Genomic DNA, 26780 nt, shown 5'->3' on the forward strand with positions numbered 1-26780 from the left:
TGGCGAAGCCAGGTAGGAGACCTGCGCCAACTTCCTGTGCTTACCAGGGGGCTAGAGAGACCGGGCAGGCACCGTGTTATGCTGTGGAGCGCACGGTGTCCCCAGTGCGGGTGCATAGCCCGGTGCGGTACATTCCAGCTCCGCGTATTGGCCGGGCTAGAGTGGGCATTGAGCCAAGTGCCATGAAGCCGGCTCTACGCATCTGGTCTCCAGTGCGTCTCCTTGGGCCGGCTTACATGGCACCAGCCTTGCGCACGGTGTCCCCGGTTCGCCTGCATAGCCCAGTGCGGGCTATTCCACCTCGCCGCACTGGCAGGGTGACTGGGAGCATTCAATCAGGTAAGGTTGGGCAGGCTCGGTGCTCAAGAGCTCCAGTGTGCCTGCACGGTCCAGTCTATCCAGTACCACCTCCACGCACCAGCCCTCCGGTGGCAGCTCCCCACACCAGGCTTCCTGTGCGTGTCCTCGGCCAAGTACCACCAGTGCCAGCACCACGCATCAGGCCTACAGTGCGCCTCGCCTGTCCAGCGCTGCCAGAGCCTTCCTCCTCTCCAGCGCTGCCGGAGTCTCCCGCCTGTCCAGCGCAGCCAGAGCCGCCAGTCTGCATGGAGCAGCCAGAGCCGCCAGTCTGCATGGAGCAGCCAGAGCCGCCAGTCTGCATGGAGCAGCCAGAGCCGCCAGTCTGCATGGAGCAGCCAGAGCCGCCAGTCTGCATGGAGCAGCCAGAGCCGCCAGTCTGCCAGGATCCGCCAGTCTGCCAGGATCCGCCAGAGCCGCCAGTCAGCCAGGATCTTCCAGATCCGCCATTCAGCCAGGATCCGCCATTCAGCCAGGACCCGCCAGTCAGCCGGGATCTGCCAGAGCTGCCAGTCAGCCAGGATCTGCCGGAACCGCCAGTCAGCCAGGATCTGTCAGAACCATCAGCCAGCCAGGATCTGCCAGAGCCATCAACCTGCCTGAGCTTCCTCTCAGCCCTGAGCTTCCTCTCAGCCCCGAGCTTCCTCTCAGCCCCGAGCTTCCTCTCAGTCCCGAGCTTCCTCTCAGTCCCGAGCTTCCTCTCAGTCCCGAGCTGTCCCTCAGTCCTGAGCTGTCCCTCAGTCCCGAGCTGTCCCTCAGTCCGGAGCTGCCCCTCAGTCCAGTGGGGCCCTTTGTTGGGGTTACTAGGCCAAGGTCGGCGGCGAGGGTCGCCAATCTAAGGACGCGATGTAAGCGGACTAAGGCTATGTTGGAGTGGGGTCCACGTCCCGCGCCGGAGCCGCCACCGTGGACAGACGCCCACCTGGACCCTCCCCTATGGGTTTACATGTGCGGCCGGGAGTCCGCACCTTGGTGGTGGGGGGGGGGGGGTTCTGTCACACCCTGGTCTTAGTATTTTGTGTTTTCTTTATTATTTTGGTCAGGCCAGGGTGTGACATGGGTTATTTATGTGTTGTGTTTTGTCTAGGTTTTTTTTGTAGGTTATGGGGTTGTGGTGTAGTATAGTTGTCTAGAAAAGTCTATGGTTGCCTGGAGTGGTTCTCAATCAGAGGCAGGTGTTTATCGTTGTCTTTTGTGTTTTCTTTATTATTTTGGTCAGGCCAGGGTGTGACATGGGTTATTTATGTGTTGTGTTTTGTCTAGGTTTTTTTTGTAGGTTATGGGATTGTGGTGTTGTATAGTTGTCTAGAAAAGTCTATGGTTGCCTGGAGTGGTTCTCAATCAGAGGCAGGTGTTTATCGTTGTCTCTGATTGGGAACCATATTTAGGCAGCCATATTCTTTGAGTGTTTCGTGGGTGATTGTTCCTGTCTCTGTGTTTTGTTTGCACCAGATTGGGCTGTTTCGGATTTTCACGTTACGTTTATTGTTTTTGTATTATTCGTTATTATCTTTATTAAAGCTGTATCGAGATAACCACGCTGAATTTTGGTCCTCCTCTCTTTCACCGGAAGAAAACCTTAACAGCTGTATTTTGAATACTGTATCATTGGATCGCCAAAAACCCCTTGACCTCTAGTGGGTGCATAGTTGTGTTGTTTCTGGCTCATTAACATATTTTGAAGTTTGCCTTGTAAGAGGCTATATTTGTTGGACCCGTGAGTGAAAATGCTGTATCAATTTAACTTGTATGTGATTATACTGCACCATCATTTCAAATAGAGGACAGATTGGAGTGGCACCAAGTCGTAAACCTTAAACATCTTCCCCTCCCCAACACAAAGATACAAACACACTGTCAACCACTCCACCAGACCAACCATGACTAACTAAATGATGGATTGATGTTACCTGTGTGTTTTTTTAATTGAATGAATTTGTTTGTATTTCTCTTTATGTCATTAGCTTAACCCTTGTGTTGTCTTAAGGGTCAAACATGACCTACCACTACGTTTAACAGCAGAGAAAACCCCCTAAATTATCTTTTTTCAACTTGAAATTTTATGACTTCTCCTAGAGTGACCCCAACATTAGAAAATGTGAAGCATCACCTTTGTTTCCATGAAAGCTGTACACCACCAGGGTATAAAGATTGTCTTAGGGTCACACACACACACACACAGAGAGAGAGAAATTGAGATTATGTGTGCTACTGATTGAACTCAGCCAGCAGCTCCTGAAGAGGAAGTTCACCATGGTTGGCACAGTTAGAAAGAACAAGCCTGAGCTCCCCCTGCACTCCTCACAACAAGGGGGAGAGAGGCCTTTTCATCAAGGTTTGCCTTCACCCCCACCGCCACTCTAGTTTCTTACCTCCCAAAGAGGAATACGAATGTGGTCTTCCTGAGCACACTGCCCAAAACGGCTGAGATCAGTGATCCCAGCCATCATCCTGGACTACAACCACAACAAAGGAGGCGTGGACAACCTGGACAAGGTGATTGTTACTTACAGCTGCAGGAGGATGACTGCCCGTTGGCCCCTGGTTATCTTCCATAACATCATAGATGTGTCCTCATACAATGCCTTTGTGATATGGAACAAGATCAACCCTACCTGGATGCCTGATACACGGAACAAGAGGAGGGTGTTCCTGGAGCAGCTGGGAAAGGCACTTGTAACCCCACACATTCAAAGAAGGGAGCGTCTCCCCTGCACAGCAGCCTCTGCAGCGCTTGTGAAAGCTGTTCAGGGGGCTGAATCTTGCCCTGATCCACCTGAGGCTGCAGCTGGGGCAGGCAAGAGAAGGAGATGCCAATTCTGCCCCCCAAAGAAGGACTGTAAAACAAATACTATGTGCTGCACATGTGAGAAATACATCTGCAAAGTCCATGCACACACACTTGCATACTGTCATACATGTCTTAATTAGAGTTGATTGATTTATGTTGTTCACATTTTTGTTTTGTATCTATTATCTAATTTTATTCTTATTTATTGTTGTTGTTTATACACCTTGTGGGTGGGGTTAATGGTTAAAAAAAATGGGAGTTGAATTCCTCATTGTACAGTATATAAGAATGTATCACTATGTTGCCAATAAAGTTCAATACTGTTATTGTTTCCCTTCAATAAAATGCATTCAAAACTACTTTCTGCACATTTCTGCTACTTTCTTAGGCTATACAAGTGTTTTCTCTGCCTCAAAAATACATGTTTACACCTATTTCAGTACCCTTAGCAATAAGTAATAATAATAATAATAAAGGAAGCCTCTGTTAAGTCTCTAGAAATGCAATATGTAAACACTTTATCTAGCAGCCAACATGCTTGCACCGATCCCTTGTAATTACAGTAAAGTACTGTGAAATACAAAACCTTCCCCTAAATTCATTTCATTTATTCATCCACTCATTCCTTCTGATCACACAGTGCCTGGTGATTACACAGTACCTGCTTTGATACTGTATTTATATTACAGAATGTGTACTGTAATATGAAATAGAACATGTTTGTAGCCACCGAGTTGCCTGTAAGCTACTGTCAATTTCACAGTATCCCTTTTACAGTGTATCAAATTTGAGAGAGAGAGAGAGAGAGAGAGAGAGAGAGAGAGAGAGAGAGAGAGAGAGAGAGAGAGCACTGAAGGGAGTGATTGAAAAGGCTTCTTCTACTTTCCCCAACGCACAAGTGGTTATCTCCACCCTGCTACCACGAAAAGACTTCCACCCTGCCACAATACAGCGGGTAAACGCAAGTATTTCCCGTGACTGTGCCTCAAAACCAAATGTTTTCCTGGCCCACCACTCCACCCTGGACTTGAACAGCCTCTATGACCAGGTCCACCTCTACAAGGCAGCAGTGCCCACCTTTGCCAGGACTCTAAAGGACATCGCTCTCAAACGTATCCCCAACACTTCACACAGGAGCAACAGATCAATTGACTCCCCACCCAGACCAGCGAGACACCCTCCCAGATCTGCAGGACCCCACAATGGACCTACACATAGAGGACCCACGCCAAGAGGAATTACATCCAGACCACAGTACACCCAGACACATCCACACCCCCACCCCAACCAATCAACACCCCCCCACGTCAACCATGCCCACACCCCATTTAGGCCCCCTCAGATCAGACCTATGCCACTCCTGCCCACCCCATGCACCCCACCCCCGCAAAGAGGGCCTCAACATGGAAGCCACACATACGCCCAGGTAGTGAGCGGGCAAACAGTCCCAACCCTCACTCTCACACTCGCCCAAGCCAATGGCATGTACCAGATGCTCAGCAGGCTCTGCTCACACTTACTGGCCTGAGGCCAAACCACGACCAACAACATTGGACACTCTATGGAACAAAAAGCCTTCACTATATTATCCTGGAATATCCAAGGCCTGAGGTCATCTGCCTTTGGCCTAAAGAGCAGAAACCCGGACTTCACGAAAGAAATCGGTAATACAGACATTGTCATCCTGCAAGAAACCTGGTATAGAGGAGATGGAACCACTGGTTGCCCTCTAGGTTACAGAGAGCTGGTAGTCCCATCCACCAAACTACCAGGTGTGAAACAGGGAAGGGACTCAGGGGGTATGCTAATTTGGTATAGAGCAGACCTAACTCACTCCATTAAATTAATCAAAACAGGAACATTCTACATTTGGCTAGAAATTCAAAAGGAAATTATCCTAACAGAGAAAAATGTCCTCCTGTGTGCTGCCTATATCCCCCCACTAGAATCCCCATATTTTAATGAAGACAGCTTCTCCATCCTGGAGGGCGAAATCAATAATTTCCAGGCCCAGGGACATGTACTAGTCTGTGGCGACCTAAATGCCAGAACCGGACAAGAACCTGACACCCTCAGCACACAGGGGGACAAACATCTGCCTGGAGGTGACAGCATCCCCTCCCACATATGCCCCCTAGGCACAAATCAAAATCAAATCAAATTTATTTATATAGCCCTTCGTACATCAGCTGATATCTCAAAGTGCTGTACAGAAACCCAGCCTAAAACCCCAAACAGCAAACAATGCAGGTGTAAAAGCACGGTGGCTAGGAAAAACTCCCTAGAAAGGCCAAAACCTAGGAAGAAACCTAGAGAGGAACCGGGCTATGTGGGGTGGCCAGTCCTCTTCTGGCTGTGCCGGGTAGAGATTATAACAGAACATGACCAAGATGTTCAAATGTTCATAAATGACCAGCATGGTCGAATAATAATAAGGCAGAACAGTTGAAACTGGAGCAGCAGCACAGTCAGGTGGACTGGGGACAGCAAGGAGCCTTCATGTCAGGTAGTCCTGGGGCACGGTCCTAGGGCTCAGGTCAGTTGAAACTGGAGCAGGAGCATGGCCAGGTGGACTGGGGACAGCAAGGAGTCCTCATGTCAGGTAGTCCTGGGACATGGTCCTAGGGCTCAGGTCCTCCGAGAGAGAAAAGAAAGAGAGAAGGAGAGAATTAGAGAACGCACACTTAGATTCACACAGGACACCGAATAGGACAGGAGAAGTACTCCAGATATAACAAACTGACCCTAGCCCCCCGACACATAAACTACTGCAGCATAAATACTGGAGGCTGAGACAGGAGGGGTCAGGAGACACTGTGGCCCCATCCGAGGACACCCCGGACAGGGCCAAACAGGAAGGATATAACCCCACCCACTTTGCCAAAGCACATCCCCCACACCACTAGAGGGATATCTTCAACCACCAACTTACCATCCTGAGACAAGGCCGAGTATAGCCCACAAAGATCTCCGCCACGGTACAACCCAAGGGGGGCAACCCAGACAGGCCGACCACAACAGTGAATCAACCCACCCAGGTGACGCACCCCCAGGGACGGCACGAGAGAGCCCCAGCAAGCCAGTGACTCAGCCCCCGTAACAGGGTTAGAGGCAGAGAATCCCAGTGGAAAGAGGGGAACCGGCCAGGCAGAGACAGCAAGGGCGGTTCGTTGCTCCAGAGCCTTTCCGTTCACCTTCCCACTCCTGGGCCAGACTACACTCAATCATATGACCCACTGAAGAGATGAGTCTTCAGTAAAGACTTAAAGGTTGAGACCGAGTTTGCGTCTCTGACATGGGTAGGCAGACCGTTCCATAAAAATGGAGCTCTATAGGAGAAAGCCCTGCCTCCAGCTGTTTGCTTAGAAATTCTAGGGACAATTAGGAGGCCTGCGTCTTGTGACCGTAGCGTACGTGTAGGTATGTACGGCAGGACCAAATCAGAGAGGTAGGTAGGAGCAAGCCCATGTAATGCTTTGTAGGTTAGCAGTAAAACCTTGAAATCAGCCCTTGCTTTGACAGGAAGCCAGTGTAGAGAGGCTAGCACTGGAGTAATATGATCAAATTTTTTGGTTCTAGTCAGGATTCTAGCAGCCGTATTTAGCACTAACTGAAGTTTATTTAGTGCTTTATCCGGGTAGCCGGAAAACAACTATGACAACATAACCAACAAAAACGGGTCACAACTCCTGCAGCTTTGTCGCACGCTGGGTATGTACATAGTCAACGGTAGGCTTCGAGGGGACTCCTATGGTAGGTACACCTATAGCTCATCTCTTGGCAGTAGTACTGTAGACTACTTTATCACTGACCTCAACCCAGAATCTCTCAGAGCGTTCACAGTCAGTCCACTAACACCCCTATCAGACCACAGCAAAATCACAGTCTACTTAAACAGAGCAATACTCAATCATGAGGCATCAAAGCCAAAGGAACTGAGTAACATTAAGAAATGCTATAGATGGAAGGAATGCAGTTTGGAAACCTACCAAAAAACAATTAGGCAACAACAAATTCAATCCCTTTTAGACAATTTCCTGGGTAAAACGTTCCACTGTAATAGTGAAGGTGTAAACTTGGCAGTAGAAAATCTTAACAGTATATTTGACCTCTCAGCTTCCCTATCAAATCTAAAAATCTCAAATAGAAAACCGAAGAAAATTAACAATAATGACAAATGGTTTGATGAAGAATGCACAAATCTAAGAAAGAAATTGAGAAACCTGTCCAACCAAAAACATAGAGACCCGGAAAACCTGAGTCTACGCCTTCACTATGGTGAATCACTAAAACAATACAGAAATACACTACGGAAAAAGAAGGAACAGCATGTCAGAAATCAGCTCAATGTAATTGAAGAATCCATAGACTCTAACCACTTCTGGGAAAATTGGAAAACACTATAAGGACTGAATTCTAACATAATTCTGCCAAGCTTGATACAGCTTCAACTAGCACTGACGTGTCAAGTGAGAGGTGTCAAAGCCCATTAGCCCAACAATGGCAGGAGAGTCACACAGTCTACCCCAACCAAATGGAGAGGCCTTAGAAGCTCCCTCCCGCTGTTCAGAGGCAATTAAAATACAGTATCCTTTGAATGTAAAGAATGAGAAGTCAAGAAAAGATTACAAAATGAAGCTCCTTATGGAAAATCAAGAGACACTTTTTGCTGACTATTACAAAAATGGGAACATCAGCAACCTTATCTTCCACACAAACCATCCCCTGGCATGGCACAGTGCTATATTAGCACACTACCCCTCTGTTACGAGAGCGGGGATTAACGAGGGGTGGAAACTCAGAATACTTGATAACGAGGACTCTGAGTCAGCTAATATAAATATCTATAAGTCCGGAACAGTGATCGTACAAAGTAACCACAAACAATTTCAGCTGGACTTTCACCTAATCAAAGAATTAGCCCAACAGGAGAAGCTCTCCCTTGATAAAGATACCCCCACCCCGAGCGGGTCAAACCAGACCTCTTCATTATGTAACACCACAGACGAGCAACCCCCAGCGGAGAGTCAACCTCCCAGCACGGACTACCACTCCCTCATTGAAATGAAGGACAAATTCACCCAGCTGGAGGTAAGACAGGTGGAGCTGGAACAGCAGGTGATTACACTTCAGTCAGCACAGACCCAGACAACAGTCCAGCACAACAACACCCCCTTAACCAGACCCGGAGAGCTGGAGGTGGACAGAGACATATCTGCACTCTGGACTGTGGTGAGACAACTTCAACAGGAGAAAGAGCAGAATCAGGAGAATAACAGAGCATTAGAGGAGAGGATCAGACTGCTGGTGGAGGAGAGGTTGAGGGGAATGGAGGAGAGGGTGAGGGGGATGGAGGAGAGGTTGAGGGGGACGGCGTGTGACAGAGAACAACCCACTAGAGAGGTGGCCACCCCCACAGAGAAGCCAGCAGAACAGCCCACCTCAGCACCTGACAAAAGTTTCGACACCACAGCAGAACAGTCCACACCAGACCCTGACCATAGAGTCGACACCACAGCAGAACAGACAAATGAAGAACCACAAGCCCAGCGGCTCTCACCCCCTCTGAGCACCCCCCCTGTCAGCCACCCTGATAGCCCTTCTGACAACCCCCTCACACCCACTGAGGACAAACACAAGACACAGATTGTACTACTTATGGACTCAAATGGGAAATATATAGAAGAAAAAAAAACTTTTTCCCAAACATAGTGTGTCTAAACTCTGGTGTCCAAACACCCAGCGTGCCCTCGACCTTCTGTCTGAGGACCAACTAGGTTCACCCAGCCACATAATAATACACACAGGCACAAACGACCTGAGAGCACAGCAGGAAAGGGTGGCAACAGCACTGAAGGGAGTGATTGAAAAGGCTTCTTCTACTTTCCCCAACGCACAAGTGGATATCTCCACCCTGCTACCACGAAAAGACTTCCACCCTGCCACAATACAGCGGGTAAACGCAAGTATTTCCCGTGACTGTGCCTCAAAACCAAATATTTTCCTGGCCCACCACTCCACCCTGGACTTGAACAGCCTCTATGACCAGGTCCACCTCTACAAGGCAGCAGTGCCCACCTTTGCCAGGACCCTAAAGGACATCGCTCTCAAACGTATCCCCAACACTTCACACAGGAGCAACAGATCAATAGACTCCCCACCCAGACCAGCGAGACACCCTCCCAGACCTGCAGGACCCCCTGGACCTACACATAGAGGACCCACGCCAAGAGGAATTACATCCAGACCACAGTACACCCAGACACATCCACACCCCCACCCCAACCAATCAACACCCCCCACGTCAACCATGCCCACACCCCATTTAGGCCCCCTCAGATCAGACCTATGCCACTCCTGCCCACCCCATGCACCCCACCCCCGCAAAGAGGGCCTCAACATGGAAGCCACACATACGCCCAGGTAGTGAGCGGGCAAACAGTCCCAACCCCCACTCTCACACTCGCCCAAGCCAATAGCATGTACCAGATGCTCAGCAGGCTCTGCTCACACTTACTGGCCTGAGGCCAAACCACACGACCAACAACATTGGACATTCTATGGAACAAAAGCCTTCACTATATCATCCTGGAATATCCAAGGCCTGAGGTCATCTGCCTTTGGCCTAAAGAGCAGAAACCCGGACTTCACCAAAGAAATCGGTAATACAGACATTGTCATCCTGCAAGAAACCTGGTATAGAGGAGACGGACCCACTGGTTGCCCTCTAGGTTACAGAGAGCTGGTAGTCCCATCCACCAAACTACCAGGTGTGAAACAGGGAAGGGACTCAGGGGGTATGCTAATTTGGTATAGAGCAGACCTAACTCACTCCATTAAATTAATCAAAACAGGAACATTCTACATTTGGCTAGAAATTCAAAAGGAAATTATCCTAACAGAGAAAAATGTCCTCCTGTGTGCTACCTATATCCCCCACTAGAATCCCCATATTTTAATGAAGACAGCTTCTCCATCCTGGAGGGCGAAATCAATCATTTCCAGGCCCAGGGACATGTACTAGTCTGTGGCGACCTAAATGCCAGAACCGGACAAGAACCTGACACCCTCAGCACACAGGGGGACAAACATCTGCCTGGAGGTGACAGCATCCCCTCCCACATATGCCCCCTAGGCACAACTATGACAACATAACCAACAAAAACGGGTCACAACTCCTGCAGCTCTGTCGCACGCTGGGTATGTACATAGTCAACGGTAGGCTTCGAGGGGACTCCTATGGTAGGTACACCTATAGCTCATCTCTTGGCAGTAGTACTGTAGACTACTTTATCACTGACCTCAACCCAGAATCTCTCAGAGCGTTCACAGTCAGTCCACTAACACCCCTATCAGACCACAGCAAAATCACAGTCTACTTAAACAGAGCAATACTCAACCATGAGGCATCAAAGCCAAAGGAACTGAGTAACATTAAGAAATGCTATAGGTGGAAGGAATGCAGTTTGGAAACCTACCAAAAAACAATTAGGCAACAACAAATTCAATCCCTTTTAGACAATTTCCTGGGTAAAACGTTCCACTGTAATAGTGAAGGTGTAAACTTGGCAGTAGAAAATCTTAACAGTATATTTGACCTCTCAGCTTCCCTATCAAATCTAAAAATCTCAAATAGAAAACCGAAGAAAATTAACAATAATGACAAATGGTTTGATGAGGAATGCAAAAATCTAAGAAAGAAATTGAGAAACCTGTCCAACCAAAAACATAGAGACCCGGAAAACCTGAGTCTACGCCTTCACTATGGTGAATCACTAAAACAATACAGAAATACACTACGGAAAAAGAAGGAACAGCATGTCAGAAATCAGCTCAATGCAATTGAAGAATCCATAGACTCTAACCACTTCTGGGAAAATTGGAAAACACTAAACAAACAACAACACGAAGAATTATCTATCCAAAATGGAGATGTATGGGTAAACCACTTCTCCAATCTTTTTGGTTCTATAACAAAGAACAAAGAGCAAAAACATATACATGATCAAATACAGATCTTAGAATCAACTATTAAAGACTACCAGAACCCACTGGATTCTCCAATTACATTGAATGAGCTACAGGACAAAATAAAAACCCTCCAACCCAAAAAGGCCTGTGGTGTCGATGGTATCCTCAATGAAATGATCAAATATACAGACAACAAATTCCAATTGGCTATACTAAAACTCTTTAACATCATACTTAGCTCTGGCATCTTCCCCAATATTTGGAACCAAGGACTGATCACCCCAATCCACAAAAGTGGAGACAAATTTGACCCCAATAACTACCGTGGAATATGTGTCAACAGTAACCTTGGGAAAATCCTCTGCATTATTATTAACAGCAGACTCGTACATTCCCTCAATGAAAACAATGTACTGAGCAAATGTCAAATTGGCTTTTTACCAAATTACCGTACAACAGACCATGTATTCACCCCGCACACCTTAATTGACAACCAAACAAACCAAAACAAAGGCAAAGTCTTCTCATGCTTTGTTGATTTCAAAAAAGCCTTCGACTCAATTTGGCATGAGGGTCTGCTATACAAACTGATGGAAAGTGGTGTTGGGGGTAAAACATATGACATTATAAAATCCATGTACACAAACAACAAGTGTGCGGTTAAAATTGGCAAAAAACACACACAATTCTTCACACAGGGTCGTGGGGTTAGACAGGGATGCAGCTTAAGCCCCACCCTCTTCAACATATATATCAACGAACTGGCGCGGGCACTAGAAAAGTCTGCAGCACCCGGCCTCCCCCTGCTAGAATCCGAAGTCAAATGTCTGCTGTTTGCTGATGATCTGGTGCTTCTGTCACCAACCAAGGAGGGCCTACAGCAGCACCTAGATCTTATGCACAGATTCTGTCAGACCTGGGCCCTGACAGTAAATCTCAGTAAGACCAAAATAATGGTGTTCCAAAAAAGGTCCAGTCACCAGGACCACAAATACAAATTCCATCTAGACACTGTTGCCCTAGAGCACACAAAAAACTATACATACCTTGGCCTAAACATCAGCGCCACAGGTAACTTCCACAAAGGTGTGAACGATCTGAGAGACAATAATATAATAATAATAATATATGCCATTTAGCTGACGCTTTTATCCAAAGCGACTTACAGTCATGTGTGCATACATTCTACATATGACAAGGCAAGAAGGGCATTCTATGCCATCAAAAGAAACATAAATTTCAACATACCAATTAGGATTTGGCTAAAAATACTTGAATCAGTCATAGAGCCCATTGCCCTTTATGGTTGTGAGGTCTGGGGTCCGCTCACCAACCAAGACTTCACAAAATGGGACAAACACCAAATTGAGACTCTGCACGCAGAATTCTGCAAAAATATCCTCCGTGTACAACGTAAAACACCAAATAATGCATGCAGAGCAGAATTAGGCCGATACCCACTAATTATCAAAATCCAGAAAAGAGCCATTAAATTCTACAACCACCTAAAAGGAAGCGATTCACAAACCTTCCATAACAAAGCCATCACAAACAGAGAGATGAACCTGGAGAAGAGTCCCCTAAGCAAGCTGGTCCTGGGGCTCTGTTCACAAACACAAACACACCCTACAGAGCCCCAGGACAACAGCACAATTAGACCCAACCAAATCATGAGAAAACAAAAAGATAATTACTTAACACATTGGAAAGAATTAACAAAAAACAGAGCAAACTAGAATGCTATTTGGCCCTACACAGAGAGTACACAGCGGCAGAATACCTGACCACTGTGACTAACCCAAAATTAAGGAAAGCTTTGACTATGTACAGACTCAGTGAGCATAGCCTTGCTATTGAGAAAGGCCGCCGTAGGCAGACATGGCTCTCAAGAGAAGACAGGCTATGTGCTCAATGCCCACAAAATGAGGTGGAAACTGAGCTGCACTTCCTAACCTCCTGCCCAATGTATGACCATATTAGAGAGACATATTTCCCCCAGATAACACAGATCCACAAAGAATTCGAAAACATATCCAATTTTGAAAAACTCCCATATCTACTGGGTGAAATTCCACAGTGTGCCATCACAGCAGCAAGATTTGTGACCTGTTGCCACGAGAAAAGGGCAACCAGTGAAGAACAAACACCAAACACGTAAATACAACCCATATTTATGCTTATTTATTTTATCTTGTGTCCTTTAATTATTTGTACATTGTGTGTATATATATATATATATATATATATATATGACATTTGTAATGTCTTTACTGTTTCGAAACTGTTGTATGTGTAATGTTTACTGTTAATTTTTGTTGTTTTTCACTTTATATATTCACTTTGTATGTTGTCTACCTCACTTGCTTTGGCAATGTTAACACATGTTTCCCATGCCAATAAAGCCCTTGAATTGAATTGAATTGAATTGAGAGAGAGGGAGAGAGAGAGAGAGAGAGATAGTCAGTCAAAGCCGTAAACACAAGCAGAGAGCCTCCCTAGAGCTAAGACTACTGCTAACAGACCAGACCACACAATGGCTGGTCATTAAACTGTGTACAAATAAACTCACACTCCCTCCAGACACACAGCTCGCACCCCTGTGATTCTAACAGAGCATCTGACTAGAGGTAAACAAATCAGCCCGTTTATCCCCCCTCACCTCCCCTGCCTCCTTCCTTCCCCCTCCCAACACCCCTCCCACTCACTCCGAACACCACACAGGAACCAAACAGTGATTAAATACATTGTAAGCTCCCAGTAAAACAGGGGCTTAATGAGGGGTAATTAATTCTAAACCCATTAATGATGAAATTAAGCTGTGAGAGACAGAGAGAGATAGAGAGACAGAGAGCAGGAGAGAGAGAGCTGGAGAGAGAGAGAAGAGAGAGAAACAGAGATAGAGTGAGAGAGAGAGAGAGAGAGAGAGAGAGAGAGAGAGAGAGAGAGAGAGAGAGAGAGAGAGAGAGACAAGACCTTACACTCTTAGATGATAATGTTATTTTTTTTAACACATCTGTGTGTCTGGTTAGATCCGACACATGCTGCATTACTTTAAACACAATCACTGTTTTGATACAACATTATTTGTGTAAAAGTTTCAACACATTTGGAGTCAATTCCTGCAATTAAAAGTGAAGTGAAGTGTCAACTGACAGCCTGGAGTGAGCCTCAGCCAGTCAGCAGGAGGAATATGAAACAAAAAACAAGGTTAATTTACTCTTTATCAGAATGAGCTGACCATTTGAGGCAAATGCGGAGAAGACATAGGAACATTTTATTCCTGACATATTCTTTCAGACAAGTTTTCAAGAAGTAAGGCTAAATAGGCAAATATTACCATAATCATTATCATATTTCCCACAAAGTATAATGGATTTTTATTATAGTCTAGTTGGGGGTGGTAATGCAACATACTAAACCCTAGCAGTCATTCTGAATGCAGGTTGCGTGGATAAAAATAACAATTGTTGGAGTGGCCGGTAGCCTAGTGGTTAGGGACTAGTAACCGGAAGGTTGCAAAATCGAATCCCCGAGCTGACAAGGTAAAAATCGGTTGTTCTGCCCCTGAACAAGGCAGTTAACCCACTGTTCCTATGCCATCATTGAAAATAAGAATTTGTTCTTAACTGACTTGCCTAGTTAAATAAAAATATCCGAGCACTGGCGGGATTCCAATAGGAGTTACACATCACTTTGCAAGCCAGCACAATGTGACTTGCAGGTAGGATGTCAAATTCTGGTGACTTTTCCAGAAATCCCAGTTGGGAACTTCTTGGAAATGGGAGGGAATAAGCATAAATTCTGGAATCTTTCAACCAAGATGCAATCAACTCTCAATGGTGCAGCAGTATAACTTTTTGAGGATCTGAAGACCCATGCCAATTCTTTGCAGTCTCCTGAGGGGGAATAGGGATTGTCGTGCCCCTCTTCACAACTGTCTTAGTGTGTTTGGATCAGGATTGTTTCTGGACACCAAGAAACTTGAATCGCCCGTCAATGTGAATGGGGGCATGCTCAGCCCGTCAATGTGAATGGGGGCATGCTCAGCCCGTCAATGTGAATTGGGGCTCAGCCCGCTTTTTCCTGTAGTCATTGATCCGCTCTTTTGTCTTGCTCACATTAAGGGAGAGATTGTTTTCCTGGCACCTTCCTGGGTGGTAACTTTACAATTCACTCAACAAGACAAGGCACACTGGGAAATTATATTGGAGGCATGGCTTAGTGGGGATGTGGCTTTCAGGTAGTTATTTTTGGCCACCTGTGATTGGGAGTGTTATAACAGTTTAACTGTCTATATTAAAGGTAGATTTTAGTCTTTAACAAGGTAAAAATGATTACCATAGCCAACAAAAGTCTGATATCAGGTACAAAATTGTCAGAGTTGGTTTCCCTGGACTGTGTTTCTTCCTAGCACTAACATGTTAGAAATCTTTCAAGAATGATATTTTGCATGTACAGAACTTGTTTTATATAAGATTTTGAATATGGAGCAATAAATGAATGTAATAAATGGTTTTGTTTTTTACACGTCTTCCCCAGTCATTTACAGAATGTTAAAGATGCTTTAAGTGGAATACAACAGAATATGTGGACTAAAACATGTTTTAACACATCTGTGTGTCTAGTTAGGAATGACATGTTACTTTTAACAATCACTGTTTTTAAAAATCTACACAAATCATGTGTTAAATGTGGCAACATGGTGATTGTCTTAAAAGTAACAAAATATGTGTTGTTTCTAACTAGACACACGGATGTGTTTGAAAATATCACATCTTTTCTAAGAATGTAGAGGAACAGGAATAGAGGGAAAGTGTTGACCACTTGTTGTAATCAACTCACCAACCCTTACTGCCTCCAATTAGCCCGTACCGACCGACTCTCAATCGGCTCTCTAGCAGACCTGGGTTCAATAGTATTGGAAATCATTTAAAATACTTGATTGAGCTTGCCTGTTGAAATATAACTAATAGAAAACTCCCAAAAAGCAAAGCAAACGCTCAAAGTATTTTAAATATTTGACCTCAGGTCTGCTCACTACTGACTCCTTGTACAGCTTCCCTTCAGCCCCCTTAGCTAGCAGGGAGAAAGAAAGGGCATTGTGTTCTTGGCACTGGCCTCATGGTTCATTTGAATGGGGCCTCTGGTGTTTCAGCTAGGAGGTTGAGGCAACACTGCTGTGTTCATACAGAACACACAGCCAAGCCTAAGGCAAGTCCTACAGCCTGGTGAGGAAGGTGTTCTAGAACCTAGGGATGCCATTGTCCTAAGCTGACATATTTTACCAGCCTCTATCAGAGACGACCTGACATAGAGCTATAGGGAGAAGGGGGAAGGGATCCATGTTTGGAAGAGATCCATGTTGTTGCGGTGATCTCCATCAGACAGAAAAAGGAGACCCTTACGCTGTGCCATAGCTTTAAATGAGTGGTCAATGAGAGGGTGAAGACATGGCAAACATAACATGTTTGATTACTTGTAGCTGCATCACCAAAAACAGTTAGTTTGCATTCTGTTTACCCAGACACATAGACAGACAGAGTCTAAACACACACTTAAGAAGCCGGGCGGTTGTGCATAATAATTAAGAGCAAAGCAGATATCTTTCTGAGAGAAGAAGAAGAATACATAAGGACGTGCATAGTAAGAACATGGTGCAGATCTGAGGTCCAACAACTACCCTCTGTTACGGGTGAGCCAGATGTCAGGCCCTCGGGGCATGCACGCACACCCTTGGGTTAAATCACCCTTTCAGCTAAATCACTTTAGCTGAAAGTTTACCTCCGAGCTCATTAATAACAGTGGAGAAATTGCACGCACGCACACACACGCACACACACACACAGCGGCCGACGGAGGGCCAGGCCAGCAATGAAAGCCAGCCATCCATGTAAGCTCTTAAGACTATGAAAATGCGGCAGCTTGGAAAGAATGCTGACTTGGCGGCTTTTGACGAGCGCAGCGAGAGAGAGCGGGAGCGAAGGACGCTTTACCAGAGAAAAGATGAGAGGAGAGCCGTCCTGACATACTAACACCACCACAGGGCATCCCAGCTGAACCATCTGCTCTCCTAACCCATGCCAGTTTACTGTAACACTCGGCCTCAGAGGAAACTCTTAGATAAAGGGCTTGGAGGTACTGGTGGGATTGAGATCACTTCTCTTTCCCTCTTTTTTTGTTTCTTTTTTCATTTCATTTTTCAATTATTCAACAACAGAACAATACAATACAGCATGTGTAAGTACTACAACAAAAGGTCATTCAACCCTCCCCACCCCCCACAATAAAAGAATACTAAAACAATAACACATTAGAAAATAAACATGATAAATAAATACAATTAGAATTGTAATAATACTAATAATGGCTAAATAAGACAAATGAGAAGAGAGATCAACATAAAACAATACAAACAGTACATTACAGCGAGACAATAGCTACATTGATCGACATCGACCCCAATGGAAGTGTTTCAATATAGTCCAGGAAGGGTTATCATATTTTCACAAAGTAGTTGAATTTATTTCCTAAAGCATTGGTAATCTTCTCCATATGAATATACATTCATTTCAGAGAGCCGTCTTGTAATTGGGAGAGAGGCATCTGATTTCCATGTCAGTGCAACACATTTCAGAGAGCCGTCTTGTAATTGGGAGAGGGGCATCTGATTTCCATGTCAGTGCAACACATTTTCTTGCAGTGGCAAGGGCAATTTCTGTCAATTTGATTTTTAAATTATTTCTCAAATTCACATTTGTGAAGTTACCCAGAAGGTATATCTCAGGGTCAAGAGGGAAAGGGACCTCCATAATAAAGGCCTGGGAGTCACAAACATCATGCCAGAAGGCTTGTCATTTAGTAAACTGACAAGTTAAATGGAAAAAAGTGCCTTCTGTTGGTCCAAATCTAAAAGACATTTTTGATATTTCAGCGTGATATCTATGTAACCTATGAGGTGTCAGAGTTGGTGGAGGAAGTTGTAACGTAGAAGTCTATATCTAGAGTTGATGGAGGAAGTTGTAACGTAGAAGTCTATATCTAGAGTTGATGGAGGAAGTTGTAACGTAGAAGTCTATATCTAGAGTTGATGGTCGCTGACACATTATTTTTTGTCATAGGTCCGACCATAGCCCCTCATCAATCGTAGTATTCAATTTGGATTCCCATCGCTCTCTTGACTTGACTTTTGGGCATTGTTGCATTAGCAATGAGTACACTCTGGCTATATATCTATGTGTCATGGTTATCATGGAGTAGTTGTTCAATACTTGATAGATTTGTTAAAGTCATATCTCCAAGTGTGCTTCTGAGAATGTTTCTTAACTGTAAATAACAAAATAAATGATAATTGGATAACTGGTATTTGCTCAAATGACATAAGTACCTATCTATATAACAATGTTCTATTTCATTATTCCCTTCTCATGCCAATGTTGAAATATTTTGCTATCCAAGATAATTGGCATGAGTCTGTTTTGCCACACGGGTGTTTTGGGTGACAAGTCTTGTTAAAGACCAAATAACTTACGAATGTCATATCAAGATTTTACTAAATTGATGGAACAGGGATTGCTAGTTTTTGTTGATATAGTCTTAGGGTTCCACTTGTAGATAATGTTACTCCCAACCTCTTCATTTATATGCAAATATTTCCATCTGAATCCAAGAAGGGGCTGGTTCAGTTTCTAATAAGAATAAAATTAATCTAATTTGGGCTGCCCAGTAATACAACTTGAAACTTGGTAGACGGAAACCTCCTAGACTATAATCGTATTTTCATGTGTCCAGGCTCACCGTTAAGAGTTTTATGGTTCCATACAAATTGTCTTTGTAACGTCTGCTTCCAACTCACTCTCAAACACATAGATCCCCTGAATGCAGCTCACTCTCCAGATCCCAATCACCTGAATTCTGATCACCTGCTCACAGACCTGTATGTCGTTATCACACACTATTTAGTTTAGTTATTTGCACCCCATCATTGTGAGGTATTGTTTGTTTTGTGACACATTGCTCTTCAGAGTGCTGGGTTTCCTGTAATGTAATCCTCCCGTGTATGATAGTTTTTGCCTGCCTCACTAACGATACCTTTTGCCTTTTCCCTGCCTGTACTTTAGCCTATTGGATTTCCTGTTATCAACCTATTGCCTGATCTCCCGGATGACGTTACTAGCCTTTTCCCTGCCTGTACTGTTACCTTTTTGGACCCCGTGTGTATGACCATTTGCTTGCCCCTGGTCCCAGCTACCTGCCTCCTCCTGTGGTCCTTTACTCCTTTACACAGGAGGAGGACACAGGATGGAAGACAGAGAGCTTTGTCAAGCCCAGGGCGCACCCTGGGTTTGACGAAGCTCTCTGTCTCCCATCGTGTTCATTACCATCTTAGGGTATTGTTAAGGGACTTAAAGAAGCTCTCGGGTAGAACGCTAATCTTTATTGCAGCTAATTCTCCCAAATAATCCATCTATTCAAGTTATCCACCATCTTCTGAACCAAGGAAGAGTAGTTAAGCTCATCCAAATTTCTTAAGTCATTACCAACTGTGATTCCTAGATATTTCAACCCCTGTGGCGACCATCTGAAGGAACCTGTACGTTCACAGATGCTATAGTCAAAGCGAGTCAGTGGAAGTTTTTCATGTTGACTTTGTAACCTGATAATGAGCTGTATGTACCCAAAAGTGTCTGTAGTTTTGAGAGGGATCTGGTCTGTTCAGAGAGGAACAAAATAATGTTGTCTGCGAACAATGAGATCTTGTGCGTTATCTGACCCACCTGAAAGCCCTTTATGCCAGGATCCGTTCTTATGGCCTCCACCAGGGGTTCTATGGCTAGCACAAAAAGGAGTGGGGAAAGTGAACAGCCCTGTCTACTACCTCTAAAGAGTTGGAATGTGGCTGACATCATGCCATTAGTGGTAATCTTGGCTTGCGGTTTATGGTATAAAGTCTTAAGCCAGTTGACAAACGAAGGACCAAAGTTAAATTTAACAAGGACCTTGAATAAGTATGGCCACTCCAGCCTATCAAAGGCCCTTTTGTCATCTAGAGATACTGCAATACTCGGATCACTCTTCACACTGGCCATGTGAATTATGTTGAATAACCTGTGCAAATTATTTGTGGAGGATCTTTTCTGTATAAAGCCTGTTTGATCGGTGTTAACTCAGGTTTGGTAAATATTGTTCTAATCTATTAGCCATTGCCTTAGAACTGGATTTATAGTCGGCATTGAGGAGCGAGATCGACTTATAGGAAGAGCATTGTAGAGGATCTTTATTATTTTTATGTATAACTGTTATAATAGCTGTGTAAAAGCAGTCTGGTAGGCTTTGCGTCTTAACAGCTAAATCTAGAACATCCATCAACAGAAGAATAAGCACATCTTTAAACTCCTTCTAAAACTCAGGGGGAAAGACATCGTCTCCTGGTGATTTAAACTCCTTCTAAAACTCAGGGGGAAAGCCATCGTCTCCTGGTGATTTAAACTCCTAAAACTCAGGGGGAAAGCCATCGTCTCTTGGTGATTTAAACTCCTTCTAAAACTCAGGGGGAAAGCCATCGTCTCCTGGTGATTTAAACTCCTAAAACTCAGGGGGAAAGCCATCGTCTCCTGGTGATTTAAACTCCTAAAACTCAGGGGGAAAGCCATCGTCTCCTGGTGATTTAAACTCCTAAAACTCAGGGGGAAAGACATCGTCTCCTGGTGATTTAAACTCCTTCTAAAACTCAGGGGGAAAGCCATCGTCTCCTGGTGATTTAAACTCCTAAAACTCAGGGGGAAAGCCATCGTCTCCTGGTGATTTAAACTCCTAAAACTCAGGGGGAAAGCCATCGTCTCCTGGTGATTTAAACTCCTAAAACTCAGGGGGAAAGCCATCGTCTCCTGGTGATTTAAACTCCTAAAACTCAGGGGGAAAGCCATCGTCTCCTGGTGATTTAAACTCCTAAAACTCAGGGGGAAAGCCATCGTCTCCTGGTGATTTAAACTCCTAAAACTCAGGGGGAAAGCCATCGTCTCCTGGTGATTTAAACTCCTAAAACTCAGGGGGAAAGCCATCGTCTCCTGGTGATTTAAACTCCTAAAACTCAGGGGGAAAGCCATCGTCTCCTGGTGATTTAAACTCCTAAAACTCAGGGGGAAAGCCATCGTCTCCTGGTGATTTAAACTCCTAAAACTCAGGGGAAAGCCATCGTCTCCTGGTGATTTAAACTCCTAAAACTCAGGGGAAAGCCATCGTCTCCTGGTGATTTAAACTCCTAAAACTCAGGGGGAAAGCCATCGTCTCCTGGTGATTTAAACTCCTAAAACTCAGGGGGAAAGCCATCGTCTCCTGGTGATTTAAACTCCTAAAACTCAGGGGGAAAGCCATCGTCTCTTGGTGATTTAAACTCCTTCTAAAACTCAGGGGGAAAGCCATCGTCTCCTGGTGATTTAAACTCCTAAAACTCAGGGGGAAAGCCATCGTCTCCTGGTGATTTAAACTCCTAAAACTCAGGGGGAAAGACATCGTCTCCTGGTGATTTAAACTCCTAAAACTCAGGGGGAAAGCCATCGTCTCCTGGTGATTTAAACTCCTAAAACTCAGGGGGAAAGCCATCGTCTCCTGGTGATTTAAACTCCTAAAACTCAGGGGAAAGCCATCGTCTCCTGGTGATTTAAACTCCTAAAACTCAGGGGAAAGCCATCGTCTCCTGGTGATTTAAACTCCTAAAACTCAGGGGAAAGCCATCGTCTCCTGGTGATTTAAACTCCTAAAACTCAGGGGGAAAGCCATCGTCTCCTGGTGATTTAAACTCCTAAAACTCAGGGGGAAAGACATCGTCTCCTGGCGATTTAAACTCCTAAAACTCAGGGGAAAGCCATCGTCTCCTGGTGATTTAAACTCCTAAAACTCAGGGGAAAGCCATCGTCTCCTGGTGATTTAAACTCCTAAAACTCAGGGGAAAGCCATCGTCTCCTGGTGATTTAAACTCCTAAAACTCAGGGGAAAGCCATCGTCTCCTGGTGATTTAAACTCCTAAAACTCAGGGGAAAGACATCGTCTCCTGGTGATTTAAACTCCTAAAACTCAGGGGGAAAGCCATCGTCTCCTGGTGATTTAAACTCCTAAAACTCAGGGGAAAGCCATCGTCTCCTGGTGATTTAAACTCCTAAAACTCAGGGGAAAGACATCGTCTCCTGGTGATTTAAACTCCTAAAACTCAGGGGAAAGCCATCGTCTCCTGGTGATTTAAACTCCTAAAACTCAGGGGGAAAGACATCGTCTCCTGGTGATTTAAACTCCTTCTAAAACTCAGGGGGAAAGCCATCGTCTCCTGGTGATTTAAACTCCTAAAACTCAGGGGGAAAGCCATCGTCTCCTGGTGATTTAAACTCCTAAAACTCAGGGGGAAAGCCATCGTCTCCTGGTGATTTAAACTCCTTCTAAAACTCAGGGGGAAAGCCATCGTCTCCTGGTGATTTAAACTCCTAAAACTCAGGGGGAAAGCCATCGTCTCTTGGTGATTTAAACTCCTAAAACTCAGGGGGAAAGCCATCGTCTCCTGGTGATTTAAACTCCTAAAACTCAGGGGGAAAGACATCGTCTCCTGGTGATTTAAACTCCTAAAACTCAGGGGGAAAGCCATCGTCTCCTGGTGATTTAAACTCCTAAAACTCAGGGGGAAAGCCATCGTCTCCTGGTGATTTAAACTCCTAAAACTCAGGGGGAAAGCCATCGTCTCCTGGTGATTTAAACTCCTAAAACTCAGGGGGAAAGACATCGTCTCCTGGTGATTTAAACTCCTAAAACTCAGGGGGAAAGCCATCGTCTCCTGGTGATTTAAACTCCTAAAACTCAGGGGGAAAGCCATCGTCTCCTGGTGATTTAAACTCCTAAAACTCAGGGGGAAAGCCATCGTCTCCTGGTGATTTAAACTCCTAAAACTCAGGGGGAAAGCCATCGTCTCTTGGTGATTTAAACTCCTAAAACTCAGGGGGAAAGCCATCGTCTCCTGGTGATTTAAACTCCTAAAACTCAGGGGGAAAGCCATCGTCTCCTGGTGATTTGCCGGATTGTAAAGAGGAAATTGCCTTTTCGATTTCTGTTTTTGTAAAGGAGCGATCTAGTTAGTTTTGATCTTCCTGTGTGAGGTGCGGTCATTCAATAGTAAACAGAAATGTGTCTATCATTGCTGGTTCCTTTCCATCAGAAGTGTTTAATAGAATAGTATTGTTTAAATGAATCATTAACATGTTCAGGGTTGTGAGACAAATCAAATCAAATGTATTTGTCACATACACATGGTTAGCAGATGTTAATGCAAGTGTAGCGAAATGCTTGTGCTTCTAGTTCCGACAATGCAGTAATAACCAACGAGTAATCTAACCTAACATTTCCAAAACTACTACCTTATACACACAAGTGTAAAGGGATAAAGAATATGTACATACAGATATATGAATGAGTGATGGTACAGAATGGCATAGGCAAGATGGAGTAGATGGTATAGAGTACAGTATATACATATTAGATGAGTAATGTAGGGTATGTAAACAAAGTGGCATAGTTTAAAGTGGCTAGTGATACATGTATTACATAAAGCTGCAGTAGAAGTTATAGAGTACAGTATATAAATATACATATGAGATGAGTAATGTAGGGTATGTAAACATTATATTAAGTATTATTGTTTAAAGTTGCTAGTGATATATTTCTCCATCAATTTCCATCAATTTCCATTATTAAAGTGCTGGAGTTGAGTCAGTGTGTTGGCAGCAGCCACTCAATGTTAGTGGTGGCTGTTTAACAGTCTGATGGCCTTGAGATAGAAGCTGTTTTTCAGTCTCTCGGTCCCTGCTTTGATGCACCTGTACTGACCTCGACTTCTGGATGATAGTGGGGTGAATAGGCAGTGGCTCAGGTGGTTGTTGTCCTTGATGATCTTTATGGCCTTCCTGTGACATCGGGTGGTGTAGGTGTTCTGGAGGGCAGGTAGTTTGCCCCCGGTGATGCGTTGTGCAGACCTCACTACCCTCTGGAGAGCCTTACAGTTGTGGGCGGAGCAGTTGCCGTAACAGGCGGTGATACAGCCCAACAGGATGCTCTCGATTATGCATCTGTAGAAGTTTGTGAGTGCTTTTGGTGACAAGCAGAATTTCTTCAGCCTCCTGAGGTTGAAGAGGCGCTGCTGCGCCTTCTTTACGGCGCTGTCTGTGTGGGTGGACCAATTCATTCCATGATGTGTATGCCGAGGAACTTAAAACCTACTACCCTCTCCACTACTGTCCCGTCGATATGGATAGGAGGGTGCTCCCTCTGCTGTTTCCTGAAGTCCACAATCATCTCCTTTGTTTTGTTGACGTTGAGTGTGAGGTTATTTTCCTCACACCACACTCCGAGGGCCCTCACCTCCTCCCAGTAGGCCGTCTCGTCGTTGTTGGTAATCAAGCCTACCACTATAGTGTCGTCCGCAAACTTGATGATTGAGTTGGAGGCGTGCATGGCCACGCAGTCATGGGTGAACAGGGAGTACAGGAGAGGGCTCAGAACGCACCCTTGCGGGGCCCCAGTGTTGAGGATCCGTGGGGTGGAGATGTTGTTACCTACCCTCACCACCTGGGGGCTGCCCATCAGGAAGTCCAGTACCCAGTTGCACAGGGCGGGGACGAGACTCTGGGTCTCGAGCTTGGTGACGAGGTTGGAGGGTACTATGGTGTTAAATGCTGAGCTGTAGTCAATGAACAGCAATCTCACATAAGTATTCCTCTTGTCCTGATGGGTTAGGGCAGTGTGCAGTGTGGTTGCGATTGCGTCGTTTGTGGACCTATTTGGGCGGTAAGCAAATTGGAGTGGGTCTAAGGTGTCAGGTAGGGTGGAGGTGATATGGTCCTTGACTAGTCTCTCAAAGCACTTCATGATGACGGAAGTGAGTGCTACGGGGCGGTAGTCGTTTAGCTCAGTTACCTTAGCTTTCTTGGGAACAGGAACACTTAACCGTTCTGTGTTTCAATAGAGTTGATGATTCTCGATTTCTACTCAGCTTTTATCTGCCAGGCCAAGACTTTGTGTATTTTCTCCCCCAAATACATAATATCTTTGCCCAATTCTAATTGAATACCCTTTTCAGTATTGTAAGTACTTAGGGTATTATATTTTAGTTTTTTATTCACCAATGATTGGTATGTTTCTTTAGAGCCAGATTTTTTGTACTTTTTGTAGTAATAGGATTTCATTCTGTAATTTATTCAATTCAACAGTGCATTTCTTTTTGAGACCTTTGGTATAGGAAATGATTTGAACCCTAAGAAAGGCTTTTATTGTGTCCCAGATTACAAAACTATTGGGAGAGGACGGACAGTTTGTTTCACAGAAACACTTAATTTGGTCTCTGATAAATTTACAAAATTCTGTCTGTTTCAAAAGAGTTGGGTTTAGGCGCCATCTATAGGTCCCTTGAACTCGAGCTGGAATCCAAACAGAAAGTGTGAGGGGAGAATGATCTGAGTTAGTTCTGCATAAATACTCAGTTTCCACAACTCTGTGGGTTACCTGTGCTGCGGACAGGAGTAGAATGAGTAATCCCTATCTTGGGGGTGGAGCTGTCTCCATGTGTCTTTCAAATTTAAGTCTTTCATAAATGATACAGTGGATTTGGCTGACTTAGTCAATGAGGTTGCTTTAGTTGAGCATCCTGAACAAAAATGAAAGTCGCCCCCAACTAAGAGTGTTCTCTGAAATGTACTACCTTTAAGAATATATATTGAATAAAAATATGATCATCATAATTAGGTGCATATACATTAAGCAAGGTCCAATATTCAGAATACATTCTGCCATGGACCACTACGTAACATCCCAGTGGATCAATAATTGTTTTGGTCACACAGAAGGGTCAAGTCTTATTAATCAACACAGCTACTCCCCGTGTCTTTGTGTTATATGAAGAGGCAAAGACCTGTCCTACCCATGCCTTCTTTAACTTTTTATATTCTGCCCCTGTTTGATATGTTTCTTGTAGAAACGCAACATCAATCGTTTAGCTTTTTCAAGTACATAATGACTTGTTTTCATTTAAAAGGTCCATTCAGTCCATTAACTTTTAATGATGTATGATTTACTATCTTAGCCATGTTGTTCACTCAATACATGAATACAAATGTCAGGAGTATGTTCAATAAGGGTGTGGGATAATCTATTGCCTATTTTCCGTGAGCCTGTAGTTAAATACATATTATAAAGCGAAGGTCTCTCACAAAACTGTACTGTAATATAAAGTAAAGAAAACAAATAATTCCACTCCACCCACCAGTGCTGTTCTTGAACACGCCCAGCAGAAATCCCACCTGTAGTGGAGCTACGCTCCCAGCGTCGCTATTCCTAAATTGAATTTCTAACATGAAGGCAAACGTGAACCTGGAGCACGAGCCCAGTAAATTAACAAACATAGAGAACTCTTCAGACTCCTTTTTGATGCAAGTCAAAAACAAAACCAATAATGGGTGTCCTGATCCCAACACACCTATCATGACAGGGAGCAAAATACTCATATAAATCATCATGGCTTAGCCATATAAAAACGTCTAACAAATCATACTAACGCCTCTGAGGACCATGCCTGTCCCAAATAACAACTTAAAAACAATGCCACTCTGGTAAAAAGGAATAGTTTGTTTACATG

The 26780-nt window shown here is 44.6% G+C and overlaps 1 protein-coding gene across 5 annotated transcripts in view; it reads right to left on the bottom strand.

The window, feature by feature from the left end:
- Positions 1-26780, bottom strand: part of LOC118385854 (semaphorin-5B-like) — a 355620-nt gene that overhangs the window by 38246 nt on the left and 290594 nt on the right. The window lies entirely within an intron of this gene.

The sequence above is a fragment of the Oncorhynchus keta genome, chromosome 7 (genome assembly GCF_023373465.1).
Source record: "Oncorhynchus keta strain PuntledgeMale-10-30-2019 chromosome 7, Oket_V2, whole genome shotgun sequence".
Lineage (NCBI taxonomy): Eukaryota > Metazoa > Chordata > Actinopteri > Salmoniformes > Salmonidae > Oncorhynchus > Oncorhynchus keta.